This window comes from Saimiri boliviensis, chromosome 19 (genome assembly GCF_048565385.1).
Source record: "Saimiri boliviensis isolate mSaiBol1 chromosome 19, mSaiBol1.pri, whole genome shotgun sequence".
NCBI lineage: Eukaryota > Metazoa > Chordata > Mammalia > Primates > Cebidae > Saimiri > Saimiri boliviensis.
Genome location: NC_133467.1, coordinates 21320182 through 21335716, shown reverse-complemented (window position 1 = coordinate 21335716; position 15535 = coordinate 21320182). Strand labels below are relative to the sequence as shown.

The 15535-nt window shown below is 37.6% G+C and overlaps 1 protein-coding gene and 1 non-coding gene across 7 annotated transcripts in view; both read left to right on the top strand.

Moving 5' to 3' along the window:
* DNM3 (dynamin 3) overlaps nucleotides 1–15535 on the top strand; it is a 535391-nt gene that overhangs the window by 474047 nt on the left and 45809 nt on the right. The gene's annotated exons all lie outside the window — the stretch shown is intronic.
* On the top strand, nucleotides 14793–14899 carry LOC120360228 (U6 spliceosomal RNA). Its single transcript, XR_005576805.1, has one exon. It is a non-coding gene; the product is annotated as a U6 spliceosomal RNA (small nuclear RNA).

Below are 15535 nucleotides of genomic sequence, written 5' to 3'. Positions count from 1 at the left end.
ATGTGTTTTCAGGAAAATAAGTTCGGGTGTTTTCAAGTTAGTGCTAGAGGAGAAACAAACTCTAATATGCCATTTCAAGACACCCTTTTATTTTGTACATGGGTAAAAGGAAAACAGACTTCTACCCAACTAAAATGGACAGAAAATATTGGAACAATTGTTGTGAAGTTTTCTTTACACTATATTACTAAATAGGAGGTCTTTATTGGAGCTATGTGACTACATTCTTCGTAGAATAGCATATGGAACTCTGCCCAGCTTTAATGCCAGAGGTCAGAATGTGCCCACCTCCTGGCAGCTGAGGATGAATGGCTTAAGTGACAAATTCCAATCCTTCAGCTTCCCAGATCATTGTACAGCCAAAGGAGACTAATACAATAAACAACAGTTTGCCAAAAGGCATTGCAATTCACTGGTGGATTGTGGTTTTACACAGCTTCAACATACATTATCCCGACGTCTAAAATTACATCTCAGAGTACAGCTGTGTGTGTGATACTGGACTTCATTCCACTGGATGATCCTATGCAGTCCAGTTACAACAGGAATGCACTTTTGAACCTAAAACTGTCACTACAAATCTCACTGTGAGTGTTAAGAATTCATGAAGAAATTCTAGTTTATTGGTTTGCAGGGATTTGCCTATGAAGGTAGAGTTTGTATCTTAAAATTGCCATTGCATTCAAGACAAAAAAGTCATTTCAGTGACTGAAGTTCTTATATTTTTCAGTTGACTATTTGTGATGTGAACTTTTTTTTTCTTTTTATATGAGCGTTAATTGGAAATAGGCAAGGAATGAGCAGGCCTTTAACATTCCAGTCCTCTGTTTCAGCTCTCTGTGTTAGAGAATTTATTTGAACTAAAGAGTTCCTAAATCACTACAGCATAACCCTCAGGGAAAATAAAAACTCAAAAATATATAACAATTAAACTGTACTAAAATTGAGCAGCCGAGCACCTCAGCATACTTGCTTGCCTTTAGCTAATATATTTGAACCAATAAGGGTGTGTCTTTTGAGGCTGTCTAGGGCAGGCGTCCCCAAACTTTTTACGCAGGGGGCCAGTTCACTGTCTCTCAGACCGTTGGAGGGCCGCCGCATACTGTGCTCCCCTCACTGACCACCAGTGAAAGAGGTGCCCCTTCCTGAAGTGCAACGGGGGGCTAGATAAATGGCCTCAGGGGGCCGCATGCGGCCCACGGGCCGTAGTTTGGGGACGCCTGGTCTAGGGTATACCTGTGGTTTTAGAAATAGCAGTGCCTCACCTCCAGTAGTTACAATGGTAAAGAAAAAATTGTTACCTCTTTCCTTTGGTGATTCTGGTGCATGTTTTGGAAGATACAGCTCAAAACAATCAATACCCTGGGCCTCTGGTTTATATTATATTAATGTCTGCTCTCTGGAAGACCCATATCCACCACCTGCCCTCTGAATCCTGAGTAATCCAGATCCTTTGGAGGACTTAAGTATATAAAAATTAAGAGCAAAACAAATGGTCTTGAAAATCCTTTCCAATAGACACAAGCAAACACAATAGGGATCGGATCATTTCACTTTCCTAAATGTTCTGTTTCCCCATTCATCATAGTGGAGGAGGACCTCTGAGGTGTCTGTTCTTTTTCAAATCCCCACCTCAAGGCATTCTCCTCACAGTTCTGCCACCTGCATACACTCCTGATGCTGCATTCACCAAGCAGCCATATCTGCAGGTGTACTATCCTCTGCCCCATTTCTGCACCTTTGCATGTGTAGTTTCTCCTGCCCACAGATGCTCTCATTTATTCTATACCTGATGAACATCTTCCTACCCATCAAAACCCAGATCACTCTCTCATACATTCTTTCTACATTCCATGAAATATATAATTTGGCCGTTACTGGTTTATAATCAAATTTGTCTTCCTTTTTCACAACAGTCCTAAGGTTTATGCCAGTCTTGTCCCTGTCTCACTAATAATGAAATTAAGATTTTTAGATAGAAAATAATTTGACAAGTATTAAAAGCAGTCAGAAAGCTAAGGGTTTTTCTTCAGAGCTTTTATTCATTTTTGTATCTAATGTTGAAAACAAGTAAAGATATATACAGAAGAGCCCCTACCTGAAATGTATTCATGTGGTCCTCTGACCTAATCACATATTCTTTTATTTCAACAGAACGTTCTTCCCCACAGATATAGAAAAATGTTCCAATTTTCCTCATTGATTGATGCTTATTGATCACTGAACTTAGAGCTTGGAAACTTGAATTTCCATTTTATGAATGCTGTCAATTTATTGTATGGCCTTAGAAAAAATTATAGAACCTTTTAGACACTTAGCTTTTAAAAAAGCTTTTAGACACTTTGCTTTTATTTGAAAAAGCAAATAATAAGTCTACTTATATCATGAAGTTTGTCTAAAGTTCAAAACAAATTACATGAGTAAAACAACTTGAAAACTGTATTCCTCTATATTTATACAAAGTATATATTCATATTTATATGACTAGTATACAGTATTATTATCTGTATCAAAGAAGACTAAAGTCTGCAGTATACCGAACCCAAATAAAATTTGCCCAAAAAGAATGCTTAGGATATAAACTGCTTTCAGTTTCAACTTTTGATTCCACTTACTCATGGTTCACAGAGAGTTTTGTAAGGATCTGTAACTACTCTGAAATAGGTAATAATAGTGCTAACTCATAGAGGTACTTAGAACATAAAGTGTGTGTGTGTGTGTGTGTGTGTGTGTGTGTGAGAGAGAGAGAGAGAGAGAGAGAGAGAGAGAAGACATTTTTGCTAAAGAATATCTAAAGACAAAAAAAGGCCAAGGACAAAATGTTGTAGAAAAAACTGGGTTCTTGAGTTATTGTCACAAGACCAGGAAGAGTTAGGCACGCAGACACTTTGCAGGATGAGGGGAAATGGATTTTATTGGGAGAAAAGGAAAAGACTCTCAGTGAAGCAAGAGGGATTCCTGTTAACAGGCCCCCATTTCACAGATTGAATCCCAGTTGGTTTACCACACAGGAATAGGAGAGGCCACACTCCTCCCTACTGCAAATGGCACCAACTTCCCCATGCTGCACCCTGTCCTCTCAGTGGTCAGGCCAATGGGAGATTCTCTGGGGACTTTACCCCTTATCTTCCTCCTGCTTCTATCACAATGAAAACTCTCAAATCTTTATTATTCTAATGTGTAGTAAGTCCACAAAGACATGTGAACTTTGATTTCTAGGGTTTTTTTTAATTTTTTTTTATTTTTTAGACTAGCTATCTTGACTTCAAAATATCTAGAAATATTAAGGACAGTGTGACAAGTGTTCTAAATTTCTGATCGAGCACACAGGAGGATGAGAAATTCCTTAGTAAGGAAATAAAAAAGAAGCTGGAAAGCAGAGGGTTGGCCTGTGGTGAAGCCACAGCTGTCCTTGGGGCATTTGCTATCACTGCACAAAGAGCTTTGAGTGTACTCAGACATATGGAGATAGGAGAAAAAACCTCAGCCAGAACAAACTGGGGGATTGGAACCAAGACCTCTACAGTAAACCAGGACACTCAAGAGCTACACCTTAAGTGAAAATGGTGAATCAAGAAAAATCCACTGGCTGGTGAAAGGAGAAAATGAGGAAAGTTATGTGTCTGGGCCTGCCTTGTGAATGAAAGAAGAGAAAAGTCTTTGAGAATCCATTTTTATACATTTCTCATTCTGTAATTTGAGGTTCAAATTTGTATCATTTACATGGGCAAGCAGAACCAAAGCTGAGGAATTAAAGTCAACTGAAGTTGGAGGCAGTTCTGGAAGCCTGTAGGAACATAAATACTCTCTGAAGCAAGACACCCTCAAATTAGATCTAATAGAAGCCCAGCTAAACATAAATCCACAATCCAGCATTTAAAAGGACACACACACACACAAATCCACCATGAGTAAGTCAAGAGAATAACAAATAGTAGACAAGATTTTGGACTATGTTTAAAAAGTTTAAATAAATAAAAGAGCAAATGACAAATCTGAGAAAGGAACACTTTTTTAAAGACAAGGCATATTTTTAAAATAGCCAGATAGAACTTTAAAAATGAATTGCAGTTATTGAAATTAAAATTTTATAAATAGATTAAACAGCTAGAGAGAGACTATGTAAAATAGGTTCTACACAGTGGTATGCTGATAGATGTTTAATAAGCAGCTGTCCAGATAGGGTAAAGCCCTGTTCTGTAGCATTTGCTGATTTCCATGGTGTGAATGCTCCCACCATAGGTAGCCAATTTTAAGCTACCAATGTGATGTCAGTGAACTTGGAAGAGATGTGTACAATTGGTTCTCATGAGCTGAATAAACCAGCTCCTGCACGTGATTAGACATATAACTGAATAAATTACCCAGAATGCAATACAGAGAGATGGAAAGATAGGATTGTATATAGGACATGAAGGACAGGCTGTGAAGGTCTAATATATGTTTAATTATCATTCTAGAGGAGAATAGGAGAATGACTAAAATGTTTCCAGAATTGATGAAAGTCATGAATTCTAAGATCTAGGAACACCACAAATAACATCCAGACACACATTATAATGAAATTGCAGAGCACCAAAGCCAAAGAGATAACCATAAAAGCATCCAGAGAAAAAATACATCAACTACTAAAGAACACAACAGTTCAGACTTCTTAAAGGCAAAAGTGGAATCAGAAATCTTCAAAGTGCAGAGGGAAACACTGCCAAGCTAGAGCTGAATACCTAGTTAAAGGATTATTTTAAAGAGAGGCTTAATAAAGACACTTTCAGAAACAGAGACAGTTTGCCATCAAAGGTAAAAGGAACGGGGAAAAAATGCACTTTAGGAAAAAGGAAAACGATCCAGAAGGAACATGGACAAAGAAGTGGTTAAACATTTATGTAAACCTAAGCCAATATTAAAATAACAAGAATAGTGTCTGGTGATTAAAAGCCATCTGAACAGTTTTATTTTCTCACAAATACTAAACAGCTTATTGTGCACTTAATTTAATTACATTGCTATGTAGAAGCTTTTTGTTTTGTTTTCTTTTGTTTTTTTGAGATGGAGTTTCGCTCTTGTTTCCCAGGCTGGAGTACCATGGCACAGTCTTGGCTCACCGCAACCTCCCCTCCCAGGTTCAAGGCATTCTCCTGCCTCAGCCTCCTGAGTAGCTGAGATTGCAGGCATGCACCACAACGCCTGGCTAATTTTGTGTTTTTAGTAGAGATGAGGTTTCTCCATGTTGATTAGGCTGGTCTGGAACTCCTGACCTCAGGTGATCCACCCGCCTTGGCCTCCCAAAGTGCTGGAATTACAGGCGTGAGCCACCATGCCTGGCCACACCATGTAAAAGTTTAACCATATTTTGGTCACTTCTTACTTATAAAACAATCAGGAAAAGAACATTAAACACTGTGATATAAGATTTACTTATTTTAATCCAAGTTATACTTTGCTAAACATACTGAAAACTTGACTGGGTTTTAAATTTGTAAAGAAAGAGCCATAGATACCTCAGAATTTTTAAAAACTTCTTTGTTGATCTTGAATGTTCTGTTATGTGATTCCAGGTCATTACCTAAGCAAGGATTTCCAATTCAGGCTGGGCTGGGAAAGACAGTATTATATTAAAGTTTATGGTTGTGAAAACTTTACCCCCACAACACTGGAAGTGCAGGGCCTTTGTTTTTCTCCACCCACATGCTGGTGACTTTTTACCACTAGGAGAGTTGTGTACTCACTGTGACTCACAGAAAAAGATAAGGTTACTTTATATTATCTACCAATAAATGGAGCCAAGGATCCTTGGAGAAATTCCAGGACTGGAGCAGCAAAAGTACAAGATGACCCTGGAATGTCTCAAGGTGCCAGAAAGTAAAAAGTGCTCCAAACATCATGGGGAATATGTGAAAAAGCATGTTAATGGAAGCAAATTAAAGGAGGTTCCCAATGACTACTAAATCTGGGACAATTTCAGAAATAAAACAATGATAGTAATAGATTATAATCTATAGAATAAAATAAGAAGCCATACTGACATAAACAAACAGTTGAATGAGTAATTACATGAAGAAGTGAAAGCTGTTCCTCATAATTAATTGAGAAGATAGAAATTTAAAAATCACCGTTTGCAAAACGTCACAGTAATAATCATTTCTCTTAAGAATCAATAGATGTTAAAATTAGTAGGTAAACGTATGATGAGAAGCAGAATATTCACATAGCCTCAAATATCACCCACAAGATACTTATTAATTTCAAAGGAGAAAATAGAAATGTTACTGGAAGACACCATCTTAACCAACTGATCAAAGTTAACATCACTAGTAATGAGACAGATCGACATCACATGTCTCCTGATGTAATGCACTGAGAAAGACACACCATTTATGTGGGGTGTTTTTGCCAAAAATGTACAACCTGAAGTAACTAGGAAACATCAAATTGAGGACATTGTACAAATAACTGGTCAATACTGTAAAAAACTATTAGGGTCATGAAAGATGAAAAAAGACTGAAGTATTGCTCCAAATTAAAGGAGACTAAAGAGGCATAACTAAGTGTAATATATGATTGAGGATTAGATCCTGGGCCATAGTATTACAATGTCAATTTCTGTATCCTGATCATGGTTGTGTAGTTTTGTAAGGTACTAACATTCTAAGAATCTGGGTGAAGGATATACAGGAATTCTTTGTATTAATTTTCAACCTTATAATAAGACAAATTATTTCAAGCTCAAAATTATTTTACAAATCAAAGATAGTGTTCTGATGGTTTCCTTAGACCTCTCCATCCTCCCATAGTCTAAGAAAGGCCATTTATTAGTTACCTTCTTTCCCAGTTCTATCCACAGACATCAATGCATGGCTTCAGGAAAAGTGGGCCAAGTGCAAGGCTGAAAAGGAAGGAAACAGTTTGAGCCTGAAGCACAAGGTTCCTACTGTGCTGAACCAGTGTGGTAGAGGCTATTAAAATGCCATCTTTTTCTAACTCCCACTCCTCTCCTTCCTCTGCCTTCATACCCTACATCCCAGACCGCTTTTAATCCTATTGGGAGGGTATACAGAGAGAAATAAAGAAAAAATAATAATGAATGGCTGTGTTCTTTGGCATATGAATAACAGTTTCCCTTTTGGGACTTAAAGAATAAAAAATGAGAGGCTTTAAATCTTGCTAACTTGTGCAAGAATGTGTGTGTGTGTGTGTGTGTGTGTGTGTGTGTGTGTGTGTGTAGGTAAAAATGTAAACTACCACTGTAGAAAGAACAATGCTGGCTTTTAAAATCTAAAGTAAAAGAAATAATTATTCCTGAATAAGGTGTGTCAAACACCAGTGGGAAGAAAGAAAAGCTGGTTATTTTGTTTAGAGCTGGTTGAATTAGGAAAATCCTTTTTACCGCTAACTCAGAGATGAGCTGTTGTTGCCAAGATGTGGTTTATCAAACATCTAGGCTATCTCACAGATGTGAGTTGGTTTAGCTTTGTAAAATAGCTCTATTTTTATTTTAGCCAAATCTCTGCAAGATTCTCAGTCAGCTCCCTCCCCTACTAGAATGAAATAGCAACAACAGCAGCGAAACTTGACTGAAACAGCCGAGTAAATGTTGGCCAGAAGCCTGCTGTGCTCCAGCCTGGCTTTTAGAAGGAGTCTCTCTCATTTTGATTCATTGCTTCTCACAAGCCAGCTCCAGACTGCTTTTCTTGAGATAAAATAAGTTGTAGAAGTATAAAGGGAATGTTGCCACTGGTAATTCTTTTTACTTAAGATAATAAAAAGCACACAAAATTTCCATGCTCATACTTGATTCTTTTCCGGGTCCCCCTTCCTGATTCTAACACACTGTGGAAATGGTGCAAGGAAAAAAAGCCACAGGCAGTGGTTGGTGTTGCAGACCACATGACTCATTACTTGTGCTTCTTTCTGGAGTATTCTGTTTTCTGTGAGCTGGCTTCACTCTGGTTAATCAGTTGGCATCCTGAGATTTCACCTGGTTGCCCCTCTGGTGGCTCAGACAGGGCCTGGGGCATTACCGAATTTATATTGAAAATCAGATCGGCATCTGATCAGCTCCCACAACACACACACACACACACACACACACACACACACATACCCCAAACACACTTAATCAGCATCAAGTAGTACAGTTTCCTTTATAAATGATGGGAGCTGCTGGCTGTTGTTTTTGGCTTGAGGCCGTATAGACCAGCCAGCCGTTGTGTAAGCATGGTCTGTCTGAATTGCTTTGGGGCTGTCTTCTTAGAAGTCTTCTTGCTGTTCATTATTTTGCCAGCAAGCCTTCCTATAACTTCTTTTTAGATTCCTCAATCTATGTTTTCTCTACTGTAAGATAGTAAAGTATAGAGAATCAGGGAGCCCTGAAAATCTTGAAGATTTTTTTGCTTTGGTCTTTATATTTTTAATTTGAGATTGGCATTTTAAACCATTGTAGAACTTGTGAACTTATTGAGTTTAAACTAGAATTTGGAGTAGGGGTTAATAACCAAACTGTTCTTCTCATGCTGTTTTAAAAAATTCTGGTATATATGCCTTTTTATTTTTTTACTCATCATACAGTCTATTCAGAAAAGAAAAAAAAAACAACTAACAAAGAAAATTAAGTAGCTCTTGGCAGGTCAAAACCAGCATTTCAGGGAAGGTATTTAAAAGTCTTTTAAGTGTGGGCTATTTGTATAAGCAATATCTGCACATTTCTTATGACTGGGAAGGACTATTTTCATAGTCTTTCATGGAAATATTTCTAGACAATTTTCTGTGGCTCTTTTCCCTAAGCTCATTTATTTGTTTTTGCTTCAGAACACAGCATTTTAATGAGCAGTTTTATGAGCCTAACCTGCGTTCTGCAAGCTCCAAATGACTGGATTCCTGTTGCACATAACCTTTGCCCTATTTTCCATTAAAACACAAGACTTTTCTATAATCATCTGTATACTATGACCTTGGAGGAAAAAAAAATGCAACAGATACTTTAGTCTACTATTTAGTCTACTTTAGCATACTAAAATTGATATATTTTTTTAAGTTGTTTCCTTATAGTTTCTAAAAGTATATGTAGTAATATCTTCACAAATTTATTTGTTGTGAAAGATGCCTAATTCGATATTAACTCTGGATAAATAACTCATTTAGCTATCTTTCTAATCCATTGAGAGATATACAAAGGCAATATGAACCCCAAATCATTTTGGAATTATGAACATTCAAAACAAAATAAAATGTAAAGTTTTCTGTCTCCACTTGATCTTACATATAAAATAGGTGTCAGGAAGTTCCTTCTTATAGCAAAGCTAAATCATCACCTGATGCATTTTGGCTTCTTCTCTTTGTGCTTTAATTCAAATGTAAAACAACTATTTTTCACTTTATACATAGTATCCTACTATTTTTATATGAAATAACTTTCTTTTCTATAACCTGAAACATCCACATACTGGTTTCACTTACAGTATTTTAATCCGTTTTCTTAATATCTGCTAAATATTCAAGCTCTCTCTTTCATTTCAGCAATAAAATCTCTAGCAGAATGCAGAGCCTCTGCAGGGTTCTAACCAGTACCAAGAACAATGGAGCTATTGTTGTCTAGCACACTCAGTTCCTCTCAAGATCACGCATTCCAGCCATGTTTGCCTTTTAAAACTACACCATGGATTTAAGGTAGTCTGTGGTTGCTTGTAACACCTTGCTCTTTTTCTGCCCTGCTTACTTTAGCCAATCTATCTCCATCTTATAATTCTGTTTACTTTTTCTTCTTAGAACAAGGAAGGTACTCTTTAAAACAGAGTGCAGTAAGTTTAGGGCAAATGAAAGGAAATCTACTTCACACAGCAGGTTATAAACTTGTGGAACTCATTAGTCCCAAAAGGTGGGACTGGCAGGAAATGTAAATGAATTCAGAAATCTTTTAGCCATATTTATGAATGAGAGCCACAAATGGCTACTAAGAAAACTGGGACTATACCTGACTTTTACAGCAGAAGTCAGAGAGCAGCTTTGAGCTCCCCAACAGGATGCCTCTTGAGACCTATTGGGGTGGCTGACCTTGGGTCTCCCCCACTATGGGATTTCTGAGTATCCTATATCCCGTCCACACTTGTTCTCAGTTTCACTGGGTCTCAGAAAGAACCAGTAATGCTTATCTGGGAGAGGCAACTTTCTTTTTAAAGCAGAAGAAAGCAAGCTACTTTTTAAAGTAGAAGGAGAAAGCTTCATAACTTTTCCTTTCCCGTTCAACCATCTGCCTACCTTAGTGCCAATTCTGGCTGTCAGACAATAGTGATTTCTGTCTAGTAGAAACTAGCAGAAATCACATTTGGATGTTAAAACATAGATACTTTCTTTTTGATTAAGTCAGACCCTTTTTTTCCTGGGAATTTTCAGGCCTGAGACCATAAATAGCATTTTTATTTCACCCTGTATTCTATCTTCAGTAGAACCTTCAATCATTTAACTCCTCTGCTTTTCCCAGATCTATATCTCTTTAGTGCAGGATTCTCAAACTGGAGCACTTAAAAAAATGCAAATACTCCTGGCTTCACACCAGACCAATTAAATCACAATTTTGAGGGTGGAACCCAGGTATCAATAGTCTATAAAACCATCCCAGGTAATTCTCCCAGCAGCCAAGTTGAGGGTCTTGACCTGACAAGTACTGTTAGGTTCTCTCCTTACCCTGATATCCCTGCTTGGCATCTCAGTGTTGTCTGCAACATCATTCTGCAATAGCCACCTCTCCATGTTTAATGTTTATTAATGATTATAGTGAAGCTCTCTACATAAGTCATCAATGCTAGGTCTTTATGCTTTTTCTGTCCTTCCAAACATGAACACTTAGTAAAAGAAAACTTGCTGCGAAATCTGACCCATTGCAAATACCCAACACTTATAAGATCCTGCCCTTCTTTTACTCAACTCTTTGTTGACTAGCCAGACACCTGCTCCAAAAATGATCTTTCATCACATCTGTCTCTCACTTTTCCTATAGGCAAGAATGTCACCTTTTTAGGAGAATACAGAAGCCAACCAGAAGAAGCTGCCTGATACCTTTAACTTAGCTGAGCATTCTTCCACCATTCTCTTATTATTCTTCCTTTAAATCATTGAAAAGAAACATTCTACTTTCACTTATTAAATACGATTGAATACCAACTGTGTGCAATACATTAAAATGTAGTGAAGACCTATTAGAAAGCAATGAACAATAATACATGAAAAGAATATAAAGTCTTAACAATAAGAAATATTTAATAAGCTATGAGTGTCTAGGAAGGAGGGATCATTTAGCCCAGGTCTTGAATAATGAAAAGATTTTAGCAATCAAATATCAGGCAAAAGGGCATTCAGATTCAAAGGGGCAACATGGCTACAGACACCAGGTTGTGATGTGCAGTTTGATTTGGGAATAGCTAAAAGTTTGGTATAGCTGGAATATGGCATGGAAAGTGGAGCTTTCTGAGTATTTCTCATTTATGGCATACTGAATCTCATTAGTTTGCCGTTATTTCTAGCGTCTTTAGTCTTTTGTCTTCTGGTTCCTTTTTAAACTTTATATATACACATGGCTTCCCTGGCCTAAAAGAAACATCTTTGACCCAATCCTGATATCTTGATAAATACCATGCCATTCCCTTCATTTTTCTGCCAAACTTTCACAGTATGACTTATGCTTTCTTTCTGCCCCCTTTCTACATTCTCCACCTCACCCTCCTAATCTAGCTTCTGGCCTCCCCTTCGTCCTATCCACAAACCCCCATCCTTACAGAAAAGCTCTGCAAAAGATTCTTACATTGTTCGAAGCCATTGGACAGCCCTCATTCTATTTAGCTTTTAGAAACATCTGGCACTGTGAATGACTGCATTTTTCTTGAAAGCTTTTTTTATCTAAGGTAGCCTGGGATGTTGCATGATGGTCGAACTCCTCCCACCTTTTTTTCACTCCCTATGGTCTCCTTTGCTGGCACTTTTCTACCTCCTTAGCTGTGGATATCCATTCCCAAATACTTTTCTCCCTCTCTTGTTTCATTCTATTATTTATTCTTTCATTCGCAAAGCATTAACTGAGTACTCACTCTAGGCCAGGCACTTTGCTAAACACAAAGACAAATTTGGTTTTCTCTGTACACTCATTGCTTTTAAGCATGTTTTCTGTTCTTATGGCTCCAGCTTCCAATTCTGTATGGAAGATTTCTAAATCTACATTTTCTGTTGTGACTTCTGAATGCTCATTCTGTAATTCCAGATGCCATCAGATATGTATTTTGCATCTATACAATTTACTTAAAAATAAACTCATTTTTTTCCATAAAAATCAATTTCTCTGCCTCAGTATATTTACCTCAATCAATGAAGTCACCATATCCATCTTCAAGGCTGGACATCTGCACATATTATTTTACTCTTTTCTCAGTACATTTTGTATCCAATCTGTCACAATTTTTCAATAATTTCTTCTTTAGAATGCCTTTATGATTCACTGTTACTTCTCCATTTTTATAGCCACCCACTTGATCCAGACTTTACACATAGCTTCTTACTAAAGACAACAATTGATCTCCCTGCTTCAACTCTCACTCTCCTTAAATAAGTTCAGCCTGTAGTTGCCATACTAATCTTCCTAAAATATTGCTTGAGTACATCCTTTCTGGTGACCTTTCAAGCCCACCACATTTCATCTCATCTCCTTAGTCTAGCCCAAGTTCTCCACAGTTCGACCACTCATTTTGCAATTCAGCCACATATTCTACTCAACATATTTGTTACTGTGCTCTCTCCAGTATTTTCCCAAACACATCAAACTAATTTCTACCTCCATTCCCTTTGTTTTCCTCTCCTAGATGCCTTCTAAAGGTCTGCATGCCCCAATATAACCAGGCCAAGTCTCACTCACTTTCTTTCCATAGCCTTGCCTCGCGCCAGAAACCTCTGGAAAACTTTTCTCTCTTGAAAATCTAATTACATTTAGAGGCTTTACCATACCACTTGGCTCATATTACATGATATCTTTATGACACATTGTTTTTGGCCTGTTAATGGGCTCCTCCCCAGATATAGGGTAAACTTATTAGGTGAACTGTATATAATTTTTATTAATTTTAGATAATAAAAATAGTATTGTGTTTATGTTTTTTAAGGTGTCTTATCTTTTAGGAATATACACTGAAATGTTTACAGATAAAATTATGTGATGTCTGAGTTTACTTCAAAATAGTTGATAAGTATAGATGGAACAAGGTTGGCCATGTGGTGAACTGCTGAAGTTGAGTTATGAGAGATTAATTTGTACTGTTCTCTATTCTATCTACCTTTACATGTATTTTAAATTTCTTAAAAATATTTTTAAGGTAGTCATTGATGTTAAGAAATTCTTGTTAAATATTTTTGATGTGATAATGGCACTCTGGTTATGATTTTTGAAAAGGAATTCTTATCTTTTAGGAATACCAACTGAAATATTCATGCATGAAATGATAATAATGTAGACATTGAGGTCGTTGCATTTTTTTTTGTTTGTTTGTTTTTGTTTGTTTTTTTGAGACGGAGTTTCACTCTTGTTACCCAGGCTGGAGTGCCATGGTGTGATCTCGGCTCACCGCAACCACCGCCTCCTGGGTTCAAGCAATTCTCCTGCCTCAGCCTCCTGAGTAGCTGGGATTACAGGCACGTGCCACCATGCCCAGCTAATTTTTTGTATTTTTAGTAGAGACGGGGTTTCACCATGTTGACCAGGATGGTCTCGATCTCTCGACCTCGTGATCCACCCGCCTCGGCCTCCCAAAGTGCTGGGATTACAGGCGTGAGCCACCGCGCCTGGCCGCATTTTTAAAAGATTATAATAAAATGAGAGAAAAATGTTTAAATTTTCATGAAAATGTCTTATCCCCAGAAATACATTCATAAACCCCAAGGTGAGAAAACAATACTTTAGATAGTTATGTAAAGCCTGTTCTATGTTTTGCCTGTTTATACCTAAAGACTGCATAGCAAGCAAATCTGTGAGTTGCACATCCTGTAGATGAGTGCTTAGAGAAGAGTAAAAAACAACCAAACACTGCATATGAGACTTCATAATCTTTAAAGATACAGGATTTTTCATAAGAGTAATGACTTTAAAAACTGGATTATATTCCAGGTAACATCAGCCTTCAATGGATATACATTCAGACATGTATGGAAGATTACATGTACCAGATGAAGTGACTCATGCCTGTAATCTCAGCTAGTTCAGATGCTTAGGCAGGAGGATTGCTTGAGGACAGGAGTTTGAGACCAGCCTGGGACACATAGCAAGACCGTGTCTCTAGAAACATTTTTTAAATTAGCTGGCCATGGTGGCTTGCACCTGTAACTCTGCTACTTGGGAAGTTAAGGTAGGAGGATTAGTTGATACCAGAAATTCAAGTGAGCTATAATCATACTACTTGACTGCAGCCTGGGCAACAGAGCAAGGCCCTTTTTCTAAAAAAAAAAAAAAAAAAAAAAAAGTAAAAACTAAATAAATAAACATGGTAAAGCAGTCCTTAATTTAAAAAACAAAACAAAACAACAAAAACAAGCCAAACATAAAACCCCACAGGCTTTTCCCAATATCAATTTAATTCATAAATTTAGTATTAGCCCTCCAAAAAACTTTTCAATAAATGTTGATTATTAGCAAATTCATCTGATTTCAAGGAGAAGAGTCTTGTGTCCGTGATTAGAATAATCATGATCAACCAAACAGCCAGTAAGTTAATATCAGAACCTAACTGAATATCTGAAAAACCCAAAAGTTAGAAAATCATTCATGGGTGCTCACTTCAATAGCACATATTCTAAAATTGAAAAAATATAGACAATATTAACACAGTCCCTGCACAAGAATCACATGCAGATTCAGGAAGCATTTCATATTTTTCTGAATGAGAAATTTAACAGATAGATATTATTAAAAAAATAAATAAACAGAAATTTTGGAGCTGAAGAATTTAATGATTAAAATAAAAAATACAGTTGAGCCGGGCGCGGTGGCTCAAGCCTGTAATCCCAGCACTTTGGGAGGCCGAGGTGGGTGGATCACGAGGTCAAGAGATCGAGACCATCCTGGACAACATGGTGAAACCCCGTCTCTACTAAAAATACAAAAAATGAGCTGGGCCTGGTGGCGCCTGCCTGTAATCCCAGCTACTCAGGAGGCTGAGGCAGGAGAATTGCCTGAACCCAGGAGGTGGAGGTTGCGGTGAGCCAAGATCACGCCATTGCCCTCCAGCCTGGGTAACAAGAGCGAAACTCCGTCTCAAAAAAAAAAAAAAAAAAAATACAGTTGAGAGATTCAACAATAGATTAGATCAAATAAAAGAAAAAATTTTGAGGCCAGGTGTGGTGGCTCATGCCTGTAATCCCTGTATTTTGGGAGGCTGAGGCAGGTGAATCACAAGGTCAGGAGATCAAGATCATCCTGGCCAACATGGTGAAATTCTGACTGTACTAAAAATACAAAAATTAGCTGTGCATAGTGGCAAGTGCCTGTAGTCCCAGCTACCCGGGAGGCTGA